Consider the following 18,488-nt stretch of genomic DNA (forward strand, 5'->3'; position numbering starts at 1 on the left):
CCGGCCCTGCCGAGCTCCGGGCCCCAAGCCAGCACCTCCTGGCTGAGGAGTGCCCGGAAGCGATCCTATAGGTGTCGCCGCGTCGCCCTGCCGCGCAGCAGGGCAGCGCCAAAGCCGCTGGCCCGCGGGTAGGGAAGGAAAGGGAGGTAGGAGGGGAGGGGAGGTTCGTGAGGAGGGGGGTTGAAGGCGGGAAACGGGGCGGGGTGGTCGGGGGAGGGGACTACTACGACGAGGGTTGGGAGGGTGTGTTCGCACGCGTGTGGCAGAGAAGAAAGGGGCGAGGTATCTCGGCCTGCGAAGCTTTGAGGACCTGGGGTCTTGTGGTAAAATCCAGATACACCCATTTCATGCAACTTAGCCTGTTTTCACCGGAAGATTCCGCCAAAGCCACCAGGACGGTAACCGTCCTAGAGAACTGACTTGTAACTCAATTCAACAGAAAAAGAAAGGATGTTAAGTGCCAGAATATATCTATGCTAGGATATAAAGGAAGAGCAATATTTTGCACATTCTCCAGAATAGGGATGATCCCTACGGGAGATATCAAAGAGTTGGATATTCTAATACTAGGAGGCAGCCACTGCTCCATTGTGCCTAGTGAGCAGATGTGACTGTTTAGAACTCTTTGTTGAGCGAATAAACTGAGAAGGCAAGGTTAAGTCCGATGCAATTTCAGATCTGCCACCATTTACCTTAGCACCTGGAGAAAAGACTATTATCAGTTAGCTAGCTTGAAGGCCTGCTTGGGAAGCAAGATAGACAAGGATTTTTTTTCCCATCCTCTAGCCTCACCCCTTATTTTTCTTTCATAATTCTGGCCAAAGAAAGCAGTCACTCATAATCAGAAGAGAATTTATCATGAAGTTAATTAAGCTGTGTACCTAATTTTATATTTGTCATTGTGTATTCTTAAAAGAAGATTTCAACATCGTATAAGTTCTGGACCTTAACAAAACCTGGATAAACTCTGGTAAGTCTTAAAATGTAATTATCAGATGTTTATTTTCACCTAAAGTAATAAGATTTTGAGGATTGCTCATTCTCATCAACTTAGGTCAAGATCAAGTAAAAATCTTGGTTAAAAATTATCATTTTCTCTATTAAAACTTGGAGGGACTAAGTGAGGAGCCTGTCAAAAGTCATTTGACAGAGTTTCCTCACCAAAACAAGAAAAAGTGCATGCATGTAAAATGTTACTTGAGCCCATACATGAAGCCAGCTGTGCTTTCTTCTCATCTTACATGGTTTTCTCTTGCTGTCCTTATTTCAATCACCTAAGGACACAAAATCAAACAATAGCATCTAAGAGACTTCAGTCCAGATCATTTGGGTCTCAGAAGGTTTCCTGGAAGCTCTAGCTCTACACAGGTCTACATAAAATAAATTGGACTAAGAGACATTCTCCTGTACAAGGATCACCTAAACACAGATTCTTGTAGGAAGAGCATGAATCAGAAAAAGTCCAAAGAAATGTTTTCTAAATCCTTCCAGTCCTTCTGGAGAAACCTAAACTTCCTGGCCAGTTGCTTTCCCAACTGCATTCTTTGATGAAGGTATGGTGTGACCTGAATTGCAGATCAGAGTTAATGCTCATTTATAACAAAATCAAACAACCTAAATGGTGGCAGGAAAAACTGCAATAAAAATTTTAAAACAAATTTTTATACTTTCAATTTTCCAAATCTGTCAGATTGAACTATTTTAGTTACTTGACTAAAGTAATAATTCTGTAAAGTCTAGTAAATCTTTTCCCATAACATCTCAAATAATCTTTCTCTGTACTTTTTTTTTTCATTACTGACACACAGGGAGAGTAAATACCTAGTGTTCATCATATGCCCTGACAAATGCTGGACTATAATCATTGGATTAATACAATTTAGAACCAGCCTGAGTGACAGATTGAGACCCTGTCTCAAAAATAAATAAATAAAGAGAGGATCATTTTTGAAAAGTGAAAATTATTATTTCCAAAAAGAGCACTTTCAGTTATTTTTGCTCAATTTCAACTTGCAGACATATTGCTGAAATAAATTATAGATGAGACATACGCCTTTGTATTTTTCAATATCTATCTCTGGAGTTTGCAAGTGTAAAGAAAAATATGAATGGGCTATAAGAATTTTATTTTTATATTTACACTTAATATAAATAAAGTCAATCAGGATAACTATTAATAATCCTACAAAATTGAAGATACAAGGAGCATACTAAGGCAGGAAAATACAATAACGAGGAATAACTAGGTTAATTTACAACAGCCTAAAAACTAGGGCTTGGGCCTAAATTTGTATATGCACCAATTTTAACATTAAAATTTTCTTTACTGTGCTAAAGATCAAATTCATATACTTATCAATGAATATGTCACTGTTCTACTCCATAAAGCAAGCATGAGTACCATCATTATATAGAATTAGATTAGTACCTAACATATATATGTGTGTGTGTGTGTACCTAACATAGGTATGTTATATGTTAGGTGTATATGTGTGTGTGTGTGTGTATACATATATATATATAGAGAGAGAGAGAGAGTAGTACTTAACAATTGTTCTCTATTACTATTATTGGTCTGTCTTGGGTGCAGCTCTATGCTCAGTGCCTGGCAGTCTTAGTTTTTCCCATGGGAAGAGCTCAATAAAGGCTAAGTATTATTTTTTCCAGGGATATCCTAATGGAAAATTGTCTTTGTAATTTTGAATGAGAATTTGGGCTTAAGGGAAGTGGCACTGGACAAACCCAAGGTGAACATTTAGAGCCTAACTCTTGGTTTTCCAAACTCAAGATTACTTCATAATTTATCTAAAAAATACTACATCATACATGAGACAACGGCAAAGGATAAGATGCCCTCTTTTGGGGAGAGCAATCATTCCCTTTGTCTTTTCTCTTGCTGCCTTCAGATGCTTTATTAACTTGATGAAGATTAGTCACAATGAGGAATATTGAGGAACCAGGCTCTATTCCACCCTATACATACCTCATTTCAAATGCTGTCCTGTCAAAGAGAATGCCACATCACTTCTGGGGTGGGCTAAGAGATCAAGGTATGTATGCCATGACCTATGTAGGATTTTGATCTGTGATTTTCATTTCCAGGGAATATAAAACATTGATTAAGATTGAAGTTGCTGGCCAGGCACTGTGGCTCACACCTGTGGTCCTGGCAATTTGGGAGGCCAAGGTGGGCGGATCACGAGGTCAGGAGATTGAGACCATCCTGGCTAACACGGTGAAACTCTGTATCTACAAAAAATACAAAAAATTAGCTGGGCGTGGTGGCAGGCGCCTGTAGTCCCAGCTACTTGGGAGGCTGAGGCAAGAGAATCGCTTGAACCCGGGAGGTGGAGCTTGCAGTGAGCCGACAAAGAGAGACGCTGTCTCAAAAAAATAAAAAGAAGTTGAAGTTGCCTATGATTGATTCTTAGTTCCAATGACTCTTGGCTCTGTGACTTTGGGCAAGTTACTTAACCTCTCTGCCTCACTTTTCTCCTCTGTAAAGTGAGGATTACAGTAATGCCATCATAATAATGTTATAGTGAGAAGTAAATTAGTTCCTAACATATAATAAGTGCTTAACATATGCTATCTATTATTACTATCATTCCACTTCTTTTTAAAATGTCACTTTTTCAAAAATGCAACTTCCTATCTGTACAATTAAGCTAAAATCTGCCCAGCTTACCTAAGAGATTTGTTATCATTATGACATATGATAACATAAAAGCACTTTGTATAATGTGAACTGATTGTTCTGCCTTGAGTTACTAAATATTCACATGTATGTATTTCCTATTGGATTTGGGCTCTTTAGGGCAAAAATCCATGTTTTGTTCATGTTTGTGTCCCCCATGACACTCCAAAGAGCACCTCACTTTCATTAGATATTGAGTAAATATCTACTGAATTAATGAACAAACAAAAATGTCATGGCATTACCTAGTCCAGTGATTTAAACTATATGCTGTAGCCGATGAGTAAATTATAAAGTATTTTCATAAAAATGAAATAGTTTGGAAAACATCAGAGTTTGGAACACAGTAAGAAACTGTTTCTTAAAATACTGTTTTGGGTTTGTGTGATATGTATGTGTGTGTGTATGTTTCTGCTCAGTAATGATATAAATGTATTTCTCACTGTGTGTCCTGATAATAAATGTTTGAATGTCTATGTTATGGGACAATCTCTGGTACTAAGAGGTTCTAGTGTTCCCAGTTATGAACGTCCTATACACTGTGACATCTGAATTCATTTGGCTTGGACCACAAAGAGTTTTGGCTAAGCAGACAGTAAATGAAGCCAGAGCTTCTACTCTGTTTTCTCTGTTACAAATATATTATGATCAGGTTTCTAAAATGCATCTCTTCAATTTTCTGTTTTAACAAACATAAATCAATACACAGTATTGAAACTTACTTTTGCAATGTGCCTGAGGGCCATAATCCAGATTATCTCCTTATTGAACAAGGCCTGTAGATATACATAGTGCAAGGCACTCAAACTGGGGAACATCAAGCCATTTCTGACTCCCAGACATGTTTTGTCGTCCTGTACTTCTTAAAATGAAAAACATTTTAGTTTAGATACCTTTACAGAGGGTATATAGGCTCCAGTCTGAGGGTCATAGTTCACTACTACTTCCCAAGGTAGAATACTCAGCCTCCTCCACTCATTCCTACTACCAATTAGCCCTTGCAGGCATTTGAGTTTGAGACCTGCAGTGCAGTGGCAAAAGCTTAAGGAGAAGTACCACCAAGAAAGATGCCAAAAGACACATCTTTAGGCCACAGTCCAGAAGAAAGTGGAACAGACTGAGAATCCTCTCCTGACTCTGCTCTTAATCAGCAGGGCAGCCTTGATCACTTCTCCTTCTCTCAGAAGTAAAATCGAAGATGTTGAATTGCATGGTTCTCTTTAGTTCTCAAAACTTTAGTTGTCATTTCCTTCTCTCCTCCAAATGATGTCCACAGGGGAAAACCATAGGCATTTAAGTGCTACAGTTTGCTGTGTCCCAATTAATCAAGGTTTTGCTGTAGAAATGCATGCATAAATAGTAGCAGCTGTCAAGAGCGACATATAAAGCAACACACAAGAGAGAAGAGGAGGTATGCTGGAAAAAATCGGCTGAGCTGATGGATGACATTTAACCGAAGAAAATCTGAACTATTCCTATAATGTTTCTTAGGAGTGGGGATATCTGTTCTTGGTGCCTGATGGGGTTCTGAGTCTTATTAGAAAACAGGACAAATTTCCCAAGTAGGGCATTTTTTTTTTTAAAGATAATTCAATATCATGAAACCTGTGTTTCCTTGAAGCTCTAATAGTAATAAAAATAACTGCCATTGATTATTTATCATTTGCCAAGTGCCTTACCTACCTTAAATCTACAGATTCTATTCTTATTTTGAGGCAGACATGGAGAGGTTAAGTAACTGGCCCAGGGTTACACAACCATCAGTTAGAATTCAAACTTCTATCTTTCTGATCATGTTTTGGCCACTGGGGCAGCCAAAAGAGGCAATTCCACTAATCAAAGTGAAAGCTGAAGGACATTTAGGTCATTCCTTAGATCTGACCTGCCTTATTAAGTGTGGTCAGTGGAAAATGGTTTGGGCAACTTATGAAAATTGCCCTTGCTTTACCTCCCACATGGCAGGTTCTGCTCAGTGAAACCTGAAAGTTTTCAATTAATGTAGCCTCCCAATAAGCAATCCTGTTTTGTAAACATTGCTTAAAAGACTTATGTTGTACTCCTAAAAAAATGGAACTTTGCTCTTCTTGGAAATTTAAAATCACTAGAAGGGGAAAAAAATTCTCATTAAAAGCAAGCTCCTAACTAAAAAAAAAAAAAAAAAAAGTTTGACCTCTATTGTGTTTGCACACGTAGATGTGTATAAATAGGTGCGTCTGTAGATTAAATAGACATCAAGGTATGGCAGAAAAACCACTAGCTTTTGGAGGAAAATTCCAACTGTGTTTGCTTGCAAACATGGATGTGTATAAATATGTGTGTGTGTAGATTAAACAGACATCAAGGCATGGCAGAAAAACTACTAGCTTTTGGAGGAAAATTACAACTATGTTTGAGTCCTAGACCTGTTATATGCAGTTTCCTATAATCTGCTTAACCACTCAGCCACATTCCCTTTCTATGCAGAGGAGGACACTACCTGTCCTTCCACACACAAAGAATCAAATGAGGCCGGGCGCAGTGGCTCGCGCATGTAATCCCAGAGGCTGAGGCAGGCAGATCACCTGAGGTTGGGAGTTTGAGACCAGCCTGGCCAACATGGTGAAACCCCGTCTCTACTAAAAATAAAAATAAAATAAAATAAAAAATAGCCAGGCATGGTGGCATAAGTCTGTAGCTCCAGCTATTTGGGAGGCTGAGGCAGGAGAATCACTTGAACCCGGGAGGCAGAGGTTGCAGTGAGCCAAGATGATGCCACTGCACTCCAGCCTGGGTAACAGAGGGAGACTCGGTCTCAAAAAAAAAACAAAGAGAAAAGAATCAAATGAGGCACATGGAAGCACATAATAAACACTAAACCCCTATTTAAATACTGCATTTTCTCAAATCTAAGAAACCATCCATTTTAAGTCACAACATAAGAAAAATATGCTACTAAAGAAAGTATGACATACTATCAATCTTAAGATACCTCAAGATTTCTTAAATGTTAATATGTTTAAAAAAACTTTTATAATTATGTAACAAACGTTATTATTTGACTGTATATTAGTCTGAGAATATATTTGTCAATTTATAATTCATGTGTTTTGAGCAACTCTGGCAGGTGAAGACAATACCCATCATGTTTTACCAGGTCTAGCACAGTGCCTGCCAAGTAACAGGTGCTCAGTAAGTATCTGCTAATTGAATGAAAATACCAAAAAAGTTTATTTTGGAAGCCATCTTCAGTTTACAGGAAAAATTGCTCTGGTTTCTTTAATGAGCTCACTTAAAAAACGCATTTCCGTTTGCTAACATTTAACTTATCCTTGACTTTTCAAGGACATGCTCATAGTATGTTTGCCTTAGTTCATTTTGTGCTGCTATAATAGAATACAGGAGACTGGGTAATTTACAAAGAGCAGAGATTTATTTCTTATAGTTTCTGGGGCCAGGAAGTGCAAGATCAAGGAGACTACATCTGGTGAGGGCCTTCGTGCTGCATTATCCCATGATAGAAGGCAGGAGGTCAAGAGAGGATGAGAAAGCAAGAGAGAGCAAGGGGGTTGAGGGGGAGGCAAACTCACTTTTATCAAGAGTGCACTCCCATAGTAATGGCATTAATCCATTCATGAGGGTGGAGCTCTCATGGCCTAATCACCTGTTAATGGTACCACCTCTTATTACTGTCAGAATGGCAATTAAATCTCAATATGAGTTGTGGAGGGGATATTCAAACCATAGCAATGTTATACTGTTAGATATATATATTTTATATATATGTATATAAAATCCACAGTTCCTGGCTCGTAACTCCCATAACCCTTGACAAAGTAAACAAACTCTCTCTCTCTTTCTCTCTCTCTCTCTCTCTCTCTTTCTCTCTCTCTCTCTCTCTGTTTCTGATGTTCTCCCTCCCTACTTTCACCTGTCCAAGGCAGGACTCTTATCTGATTTTGGGTCATAAGACCCTTATCCCAGAGGGTGTCCTGCCCCATCCCTGGGGGAAGAAATGCTGCACAGAGAAGGCAAATAGAGTCTAAAAAGGCCTTAACAGGTTTAGATCATATACTTTTTGTCCATGAATCACATTTTAACACAGTTATCCAAGCTTCGATCGTGCCTACCCAATGAAGTCTTCATACAAGGCCCAAGAGGACAGGGTTTGGGGACCTTCCAGATAGCTGAGTAAGTGGAGGTTCCTGGTGGATGGTGCACCCAGAGAAGGCATGGCAGCTTGGCATCCCTTTCCCTGTATCTTTGTAATGTGTATTATAACTCAATAAATGTGTTTCCCTGAGTTCTGTGAGCCACTCCAGCAAATTAATCAACCCAAAGAGGGGATCACAGGAACCCAAACTTGAAGCTGGTCGATCAGAAGTTTTAGAGGCCCAGACTTGCAACTGGTGTCTGAAAGTGGAGGTGGTAGGTTGGGGGAGCAGTTATGGGGACTGTGTCAGTGGTACCTGACACTATCTCCTGGTAGATAGTTTCAGAATTGGAGGACACGCAGCTGGTGTCCACTGCAGAACTGATTGTTTGTGGAGGAAAAAGTACCCATTTGGTCACAGAAGCCTTTAATCTGTTTTGATTGTTGTGAGAAAATAAGAAAAAGTACTTTGAGTGTGATACACACAGATACACCTACATTACTGTTTCAAGAGTAACTCATGGAAGCATCAGTCCTTTTCATATGTCATTTTACAAGTAGGAAAACTTCAGCTTCTCAAGTGGGCTGAAGACTATGATGGGCTGGTTCTGTGATCAACTGCTCTCAGTCTTGAAGAAAACACTGAAAATTTTTGTGTGGTAAGTAGTTCCTCGAAGTCAGCTGCAAATCAACACTGAAGTAAAAGTTTTCCTAAATCCTGGATAGTCCCATGTTTGGCCCTGAGCCCATTATGTGATTTTATGTTCAAGATCCTTAGAATCTGGATGCTTCTTTTTGTAACTCCATTGTGCCTAACAGGATACTGGGCCATAGGGCATGTAGAACTTGGGGCAAATCCTCTATGATGGTGATGCAGAAGGCAGTCACCACCCCAGACACAGGTGGAACAAATTCTTGGGGTGCTGAGTCTCCAGAGCACCAAATCACTGCTGCTCACTTGACCACGTCTAATTAGAAGGAAGGAACTAGCATTTTCTGAACAGTAAACTAAGTGCATTGGTTTTTCATGTATTTATCCATTCGAATGTGAAAGGTTTCATGAGAAGGATTACCACACCCAAAGAGATTAAAACTTTAGAATGTAGCTGAGTGTGGGCTAAGCAGTGATTGCTAATGATCCTCAATATTGCTCTCCATCTTCTGTGATTCCATGCCCTTTAGCTGGGCATGTGGCCACATAGTATAAATATTTTTCAGTCTCATTCATGTCTTGGACCTGCCACATGCAAGTTTTCTATAATCCAGTAGGTACATACATAGGACTAAGTTGTAGCCATTGTAATTATAAGCAAAAATATGTGCAATTTCTGGTATGGATCCTTAAAAGGGAGGGTAGGTGGTATGTCCTTTCAATCCTTTTCTCTTTCTTCTAGTTGGAATTTGGAGCTCCAGCAGGTACTTGGACCATGAGTTAACCTTGAGGGTGGAAGACATTCACAATGAAGCAGTAAAAGAGAAGAACCCCGAGCTCCAGAGAGCCCTAGCAACCCTAGACTGATTATCTCTAGATTACTTAGAGGTGAGAGAAAAACAAGGTACTTAGTTATTATTTTGCCACTGTTATTTTGCTTTTTTCTGTTATGTGCATCCAAACTAACTGAGGTACGAACTGCCACCATTAACCACTGGATTTCAGATTTTTTTTCTTTTTTCTTTTTTCTCTTTTTTTTTTTAGACAGAGTTTTCACACTCTTGTTGCCCAGGCTAGAGCACAGTGGCGCTATCTCGGCTCGCCTCCTGGGTTCAAGCAGTTCTCCTGCCTCAGCCTCCCAAGTGACTGGGATTACAAGCACACACCATCATGCCCAGCTAACTCTTTTCTGTTTTTAGTAGAGACGGGGTTTCACCATGTTGGCCAGGCTGGTCTCGAACTCTTGACCTCAGGTGATCCACATGCCTCGGTCTCCCAAAGTGCTGGGATTACAGGCATGAACCCCTGTGCCCGGACACTTTCAGATATTGATTTACAACAATATTTACTGGGAATTACATGTTCATGTGGTCATGGACAAATTTGGTAACTTCTCTAAGCCTCTGTTTTCTCATCCATAAAATACTAATAAAAACAGGGTAGTTATTAAAATTGCATAACATAAAGCACATAAAGAGCTTAGCATAATGCCTGGCATATAGTGAGGGTTCAATGAATGCTATCTATTGTGTTATTTGTTGTCATTGTCCTTCAATATAGCTGTGTCTATTGTGTCTGACTCCAAAGCCAGTGATCACTCCATCTCATCCTGCTATCCAAGGGCTGCCTTTCAGGACAGACCCAGCCCAGAGCTGTGGACCCCTGACTCTGTTATCAGTGAACTCCCTAGTACAGCTATCCCTTCCTTTGGGTGTAATTCTCTTTCTTTGATCTACCTGCATGATCTCAATACAGTCTAGAATACTTTAAGCCATCAAAGGTGATACAGAGCTCAAAGCAAAATGTCAGTGTTATGACACGGTGGTTCTAAGACTATTAGCTTCAATATGGCCAAATGAGAGAGTCTGACTCATTTTCTATTTGTGCTAAAAGTAAACTTCGGTAATAAGTGGGGGCATTTTTATTTTATTATTCTATCTTTTTACTTTCTATTAGGGAAATTTTCAAACGTATTCAAAAGTAGGGAAAATCATATGATGGACTCTGTATGTATCACTCAGCATCAACACTTACCAAGTTGGTCCACTTCTCCATCATCCGGGAAAGACACTGGTGTTGATGCTGACACCCCTATCAAGGACAATAACTATCATGGCTCTCAGTGCCTTGATGTAACCTGGGATGTGTGGCCTTCTGGCCAAGCATCTGTGATTTCATATTGTTGGAGCATTCATTATATCCCTGGGGGTTGCAGTTCTCTGTAAGTTTGCTGTAGCCTGACCAAGAAAGAAGGCATATGCAGATTTCTACAGAAATTATAATTGCAGATTTCTACAGAAATTACAATTCCAGTAAAGAATTTGAGATGAGGAAGGCTAATATCTGTCAGAGTACAAAGTGATTTTAGAACATAAAGTATTTCTTTGGGTTGAATTACGTAGAAGTTTGTTACTGTACCTGTATTCCTGAACTACTCGTGAAACATGAATATGCAGGCTAAGAAATTGTTTATCGTAATAAATAACTAACAAACACTTCGAACGGTTAAAAAAAAAAAAAGTCATGATCATTCTTTTTTCATATGTATAGACCCCTAACTACTACTGTTAAGCAAATTCCAGACTTCGTAATTTGGGGGCAGTAACGATCAGATTTCATCTGTACTAGAATTGTGGCAAAGTACCATTCCACCTGCTTGCTGAGAAGCCAAAGCTATTCCCTAATCAGTTTCTCTTCAGGAGACTGTCAAAGGAAAATGCATGCCTTCCCATTTCCTTTTTTTCCAGTAAAAACAACATATCATTCATTCAGCTTCTTGTCCTCACCTCACCTCCCACCTTCACCAACCCTAGACCCACAAAACGTGCCTCATTTTCAAGTACTAGTTGTAATCTTAGGCCTTGCTGCCCAACAGATCTCAAAATCAGCATGGAAGTAATGTAACCATCCAACTAGTTCACCTTGCCCGCTGCCCAGATAAGAGCTGATTTATCAAGACAGGGGAATTGCAATAGAGAAAGAGTGTAATTCACACAGAGCCAGCTGAACAGGAGATCAGAGTTTTATTACTCGAATCAGTCTCCCTGGAAAATTCAGACACTAGGGTTTTTTTTAAAGGATGATTTGGGCCGGGCGCGGTGGCTCAAGCCTGTAATCCCAGCACTTTGGGAGGCCGAGACGGGCGGATCATGAGGTCAGGAGACCGAGACCATCCTGGCTAACACGGTGAAACCCCGTCTCTACCAAAAAATACAAAAAACTAGCCGGGCGAAGTGGCGGGTGCCTGTAGTCCCAGCTACTCGGGGCGCTGAGGCAGGAGAATGGCATGAACCCGAGAGGAGGAGCTTGCAGTGAGCTGTGATCTGGCCACTGCACTCCAGCCTGGATGACAGAGCAAGACTCCGTCTCAAAAAAAAAAAAAAAAAAAAAAAGGATGATTTGGCACATAGAGGGCCAGGGAGTGGGGAGTGCTGATTGATCAGATCAGAGATGGAATCACAGGGGGTCAAAGTGGGTTCTTCTTGCTGTCTTCTGTTCCTGGGAGGGATTGCAGAACTGGTTGCACCAGATTACCAGTCTGGGTGGCGCCAGCTGGTGCCTCAGAATGCAAGGTCTGAAAAACATTTCAGACCAATCTTAGGTTTTACAATAATGTTACCCTAAGGAGCAACTGGGGAGGTTCAGAACTTGAAGCCACTAACTACAGGACTCCTAAACCTACATTTCTAATCTTGCAGCTAATATGTTAGTCCTACATGGGCAGTCTGGTTCCAGGCAAGAAGGGCTGTTATCATCTTTGTTTCAAGGTTAAACTAAGTTCCTCCCAAACTTAGTTCAGCCTGTGCCCAACAATGAACGAGAGCAGCTTGAAGGTTAGAAGCAAAAATGGAATCATTAAGTCAGATCTGTCACTGTCATAATTTTCTCACTGTTATAATTTTTACAAAGGCAGTTTCATTAAGTTTTGCCAAAATAGGAGAAATGTATGGACTACTAAAGCTGCAGGGAGTTATAAATTTCTTATCTTTCAATTTAAAGATAAGAAAATCGAGACAGAAAAATGGAAAAATTGATTCACATTTTAGTTTTCTAAAATGCAGATCTAATTATGTGACTCAGTTGCTTAAAACTATTCAAGGGTTTCCTATCATCCTCAGTCAAAGATAGTCAGCATAATGGACTCTGCATTCTAGGTCCAGCTAATTTCCCTCAAGACACAGCCCCCAGCCTTCACTACTTTCCCCTTCCCAACCTCTTTCTAAGTCCAGGCAAAGAGCTTTGTTGTGATCCCCCACCTGGCCAATCCCAGACCACCCTTCAGATCCCTAAGTGGATAGCACTTCCCAGGAAATCATCCAATTTCTCAAAACCACATTTGATATCCTTTTATGAGGTCCCGTAGAACATTCTACATTGTCTAACATAGCACTTACAACATGCCACACTGAAATTGCCTGTTTAAATGTATGACTTCCCACACCAGACTGTAAGCTCCATGATGGCAGGGCCATATTTGGTACCTAACTCCATGCCTGACACAGGGTAGATGCCTGATAAAGATGTGCTAATGAGGCTGGGCGCGGTGGCTCACTCCTGTAATCCCAGCACTTTGGGAGGCCGAGGCGGGTGGATCACAAGGTCAGGAGTTCAAGACCAGCCTGGCCAACAGAGTGAAACCCCGTCTCTAATAAAAATACAAATAATTAGCCGGGCATGGTGGCGGGCGCCTGTAATCCCAGCTACTCGGGAGGCTGAGTCAGAGAATTGCTTGAACCCAGGAGACAAAGGTTGTGGTAAGCCGAGATCGCACCACTGCACTCCAGCCTGGGTGACAGAGCTAGACTCCGTCTCAAAAAAAAAAAAAAGATGTGTCGAATGAATAAATAACTACTGCCACTGGGCAGAGTCAGTCAACAACCTATGAAAAGGTGTTCTACGTTGTTTAGGACCCAATGAAGGTTAGCCTTTGTACTTATTACTGATTAAGGTCACAAAGCTACATATAGGAAACTGGTTTTCTGACCAGTCCAGGTCAGAGTTCTCAGCATTCCATTACACTGCTTAATACGAATTTGGCCAATAAAGTTGTCACTTATTGCTACTTTCCATTTCTACTGTATTACAGTAGACAAACAGATTTGTAGCCTATTGAAATTATTTTAGTTGAAAACTTTGACTTTATTTTTGATCCGAGTAGGAGACTGACAAACTCCAGACCATTTTTCTGAAAGACTTATAGATCATCATTTTTTAAAATTCCCTTTGGGCCATATATTATTTATGAATAACAGAGTATGACTCTTTCATCTTTGCCTCTGAAATCTCTATGCCCATGTGGTATAGACTATAGGGAACCATGTTGGTGAAAAATAAGAAGTTTTCAAAAGAAGGCAGAAGATTGCAAATTACAAAAAGGAAATGTCCAAGTAGTAGTAAGTATGTCTTAAGTTCATGGTACAAAGATAATGACAGCAGTGCTTTTCTAATGCCTTTATAGCTTTGGTCACCAGATTGAAGAGCATAGTGGTGTTGGTTTTCAATTCCACAAGGATTTACCGAGTATTACCACGGGGCCAGTTCCCTTGTCCCCAGTCTATCTTAAGTTTCAATGGGAAGCAATGATAGGAGGAAAAAAAATAGCAAAGACCTATTAAATAATTCAGTAAAACTTAAGTCAACACAAACCCCATTTACTAGAACTTTCTTAGTGTGGTAGTTAAGAACATGGGCTTTGGAGGTGGACAGACCTGGAATTTTAGCCTGGATATTTGAACTTGAGCAAAATACGTAACTTTTCTGAGTCTCAGTTTCTCATTCGTTCATTGAGGTACAACCCTACTGATTGGCTGTACATATTAAATTAGCTAGAGTAGCTATAATGTACATTTATTCTTTTGTCAACCAAGAAGAGTGGTCCCTTTTTCTGGGAAATTATCTTCTGTGGTTGGTTTAGAGCTGCCATAGCCCAGGGATGGGTACCTGTAACCAAGCTAGGTCAGCCATGGCTTTTTCCCAGGACTTTTCCAGGACTTTTCCCAGGACTTTTCTAGAATCCTTCCCTAGAGCAAAGATGACACACAGAGGTTGTAGGAGCCATTTTTTCTGACATGTGGAGATAAGTGATCTGAGAGAACAATGTTGCTGAGGAGGGAGAAGTAAATTTGAGAGAGGAAGACAGGGAAATAGGAAAAACAGTGTTTATATTCTAGAAATTCAGGAGACCCAGATGCACTCCCACCCTTTCTATAACTACAAGATCCCCCTTTTTCAATTTAGTTAATTCACATTGCATCTCTGTCACTTGTAATCAAAGGAATCCTGCCTAATACAGTACTTCACACACTGCCTGTATCACTGTAGCTCAATATACTGAAATTATTGCGATTTCCTCACATAATTGGATTAGCACTTCCATCCCTACTTCTCTATAACACATAAAAAGAAAAACTTAAGATGCCTAAATAAAAGCTTACATTATAAATGTAGCAAAAATAATAAGCATCATGCTACCACTTAGAATCCTTACATATTCAGTTAAACCTCCTATACTATTTTCTGGCTATAACTAACATTTATGCTGTACTCTATATTGTACAGAGAACATTTTTTAAGCAAAACATTGTCCAGTAGAAATATACTGTGAGCCATATATGTAATTTTTTAATTACCAGCAGTCAAAATAGATTTTTACAAGTAAATTTTAAAAATACACAAGTGAATTAATTGTAATAATACTTTATTTAACTCAATGGGTACAATATATTGCCATTTCAACATGTAACAAATAAGATATTTTATATATTTTTCCATCTAAGTGTTCAAAATCTACTGTGTATCTTACAGCACATCTCAGGTGGACTAGCCATATTTCAAATGCTCAATAGCCACTTATAGCCAATGGCTACTACATCAGACAGTGCAGATATAAATGCTGTAGTCAATCTTCACAACAATTTTAAGAAGACTGAAGCTTTTGTAATTACAGATAAAACTGAACTCAAAAAAATTAAGTGAATTTTTTTCATAGTCAACAACCTATCAGTGCCAAGCCCAGGCTCAAACCTTGGCCTTTGCCCTCTACATTTTCTGCTTATTTATGTTACCCGTACAATAAGAACTGATGTTCACCATGATCCTGAAATACAGCCAAATCAAACAAATACATAAATAATGACATGATTTCACCTATAAAATGAAAAGACTGGATAGGTGGGCAATAGGTACAAGGATTTATCTTCTATATTTTCTGTTATGTATTGTTTACGCTATCCAGTTCACAAGTCAAGTTTCAAGAGAAAAATGGGTATTGCTGATATGTCTTAACCATTATCATTTTCTCTGACCTTTTCACAAAGTCCTTTCATGGCTTTTTCTTTGTAGCAACAAATGAATTCCTTGTTTTGATGCAAATTAACCCTGCTAATTAACAAGAAACTTGTTTTTTAGTTAAGGTAACTGAGTGAAAGTGCTTAGCACAATGCCTGGAACATAGCAATTTATGTTGATTTCCTTTGCATCATAGGGTAAACATGTTTTCAAGGAAAATTTAATACCTGGGAAAATACACTAATAGAACTTAAGTTTGATTCTAAATGAAAATTACATTCTTAAAAAAATCTGCCTCTGTATGTGCACAGACAAAACAATGCCTCTGTATGTGCATTTCTGCCCCTATATGTGCATAGACCAACATATTAACAATAATTAGCTCTTGATAATCGTATTAGAAATAACTTAAAGTAGATGTTTATTTTTGTATGTTATGAAAAAATGTTTGCAAAAATGGCTGCAATCATTCATCCCACTCACCCTCACTTGCTGCCATCCATATCACAATGCAATATTATTTTATATTTCTTCTCCCCAAAAGGTAGGGTATACTTTTTCACTCCTTGAATCTGGGCTGGCCTTATGACTTGCTTTGTATAATAGAGGGTGTTGGGGATTGAGTGTCTGTGTCGCTCCAAAATTCCTATGTTGAAGGCCTAACTCCCAATGTGGTAGTATTTGGAGATGGGGGCCTTTGGAAGATGATTATGTTTAAATGAGGTTATGTGGTTAGGGCCCCCATCATGGGATTAGTGTCCTTATAAGGAAAAGAAAAAACACCAGAGCATGTGCTCACTGTCTCTCTTGCTCTCTCTCTCTCTCTCACCCCATCCACCCCCATGTGAGGACTCAATGAGAAGGCAGCCAGCAGCCTTCTGCAAGCCAGGATAAGGGTCCTCGCTAGCAACTGAATCTGCCAGCACCTTTATCTTGACTTTCCCAGCCACCAGAACAGTGAGATATAAGTGTGTGTTGTTTACGCTATCCAGTCTATGATGTTCTGTTACAGCAGCCTGAGCTGACTGAGGCAGAGGGGAAGTGCTGTTGTACCAGTTCCAGACATAGGCCCAAGAGCATTGCGGACTTCTGCTTGCTCTCTTGGCTCCTCTTCTCCTTCTCCAGGAGAACAAGCCCAAGCTAGTCTGCTGCAGGATGGGAGACCACATGGAGGAGCTGATCCTGACATCCCAGCTGATGCCTCATACATTTGAGTGAGCCCCAATGACAACAGCTGAGGTTGGCCCAGACTGGAAGAACTGCCCTCTGAGCCCATTTAAATTACTGCCAGCAGAATTGTGACCTGAATGTATGCTGTCTTAAGCCACTAATTTTTGGGGTGGTTATCTCAACACAGTGTAAAATAATAAAAAATAAAAATAAAAAATCTGGCTGGGTCTAACGGCTCACACCTATATTCCCAGTACTTTGGGAAGCCAAGGCAGGAGGATCACTTGAGCCCAGGAGTTTGAGACCAGCCTAGGCAACATGGTGAGACCCCATCTCTACAAAAAAATTAAAGAAAATAGCCGGGCATGATGGTGTGCACCTGCGGTCCCAGCCACTCAGGAAACTGAGGCAGGAAGATTACTTGAGCCCAGGAAGTCAAAGCTATAATAAGCCACGTTTATGCCACTGCACCCCAGCCTAGGCAATACACCAAGAGCCTGTCTCAGAAAAAAAAAAGAAAAAAAAAAAAGTTTGGGGTGGTTTATTATGTAGCAAAACCTAAATCAACACATACGTGTTTTCCAGAGTTTCTACAATGAAAAGCATAACATTCATTTAAAAAAAAAAAAAAAAAAAAAGCAGGCCGGGTGCAGTGGCTTATGCTGGTAATCCCAGCACTTTGGGAGGCCAAGGCGGGTGGATCATCTGAGGTCAAGAGTTCGAGACCAGGCTGGCCAACATGGTGACACCCTGTCTCTACTAAAAATACAAATAATTATCCAGGCATGGTGGCGGGCACCTGTAATCCCAGCTACTCAGGGGGCTGAGGCAGAATTCCTTGAACCTGGGAGGCAGAAGTTGCAGTGAGTTGAGATTGTGCCATTGTACTCCAGCCTGGGCAACAAGAGCAAAACTCCATCTCAAAAAATAAAAAGTAAATAAAAAATAAAAATCTCTGTAAAGAAGTCAGAAAGAAAGGAAGAACAAAGGAAAGGGAATGAAGGAGGGAAAAAAGGGACAATGGTGGGAGGGAGAGAGGAAAGTAGGTACGAAAGAAGAAACGCTAAAACACAGATCTGGGTGCAAAAACACAGATCTGGGTACAAATCCTCACTCCACCATCCACTAGTTGTGTTAGTCAAGTTATCCAAAGCTTTTCTATCAAATTTTTCATATCAAACTTTTCTAATATCGCTTACCTCATAGAATTGCTTTATGAATGCAAGGTGGTATTTACAGCACCTAACAGAGTATCTGACACTTAATAGGCACTCAGTACATCTCTTACCCCTTCCTCACCTTCTCCTTTTTTCTACACCCAGCAAAACCTGGATTTTTATGGCTCAGCTTTGTCCCACTCAGGTATGCAGGGATATAGTCCACATTTTATTCTAAATTCATTTTCATCTCCTTTCCCAGGCAGAACAGGCCAAGTGACTCAAAACCCATTTAATTAGGTCCTTCAGCACCTTTAGCTTTGGAGAAAATGTTAAATAATAGGAATGCTATAGATTCATTATTAACTTTTCCTTGAATATTTTATTATGAAAATT

At 39.9% G+C, this 18,488-nt stretch overlaps 1 protein-coding gene and 1 long non-coding RNA gene across 9 annotated transcripts in view; one reads left to right on the forward strand and one right to left on the reverse strand.

The window, feature by feature from the left end:
- Nucleotides 1–18,488, reverse strand: part of DNAJC6 (DnaJ heat shock protein family (Hsp40) member C6) — a 157,528-nt gene that overhangs the window by 102,739 nt on the left and 36,301 nt on the right. The window contains exon 1 of one of the 6 annotated variants that reach the window (XM_073007232.1): nt 4,420–5,463. The exons of the other annotated variants lie outside the window; for them this stretch is intronic. The gene's annotated coding sequence lies outside the window, so the exon portion shown is untranslated. Of the gene's footprint in view, nt 1–4,419; nt 5,464–18,488 lie in introns of those variants that run through there. 6 annotated transcript variants of the gene reach the window in all.
- On the forward strand, nt 59–17,112 carry LOC140709230 (uncharacterized). Of its 3 annotated transcripts, XR_012089638.1 has the most exons (5): nt 442–970; nt 2,907–3,050; nt 8,388–8,485; nt 9,221–9,366; nt 16,778–17,112. It is a non-coding gene; the product is annotated as an uncharacterized lncRNA (long non-coding RNA). The 3 variants fall into 3 exon arrangements; XR_012089639.1 differs by lacking the exons at nt 442–970; nt 8,388–8,485 and adding an exon at nt 59–128; XR_012089637.1 differs by lacking the exon at nt 8,388–8,485.

The sequence above is a fragment of the Chlorocebus sabaeus genome, chromosome 20 (genome assembly GCF_047675955.1).
Source record: "Chlorocebus sabaeus isolate Y175 chromosome 20, mChlSab1.0.hap1, whole genome shotgun sequence".
NCBI lineage: Eukaryota > Metazoa > Chordata > Mammalia > Primates > Cercopithecidae > Chlorocebus > Chlorocebus sabaeus.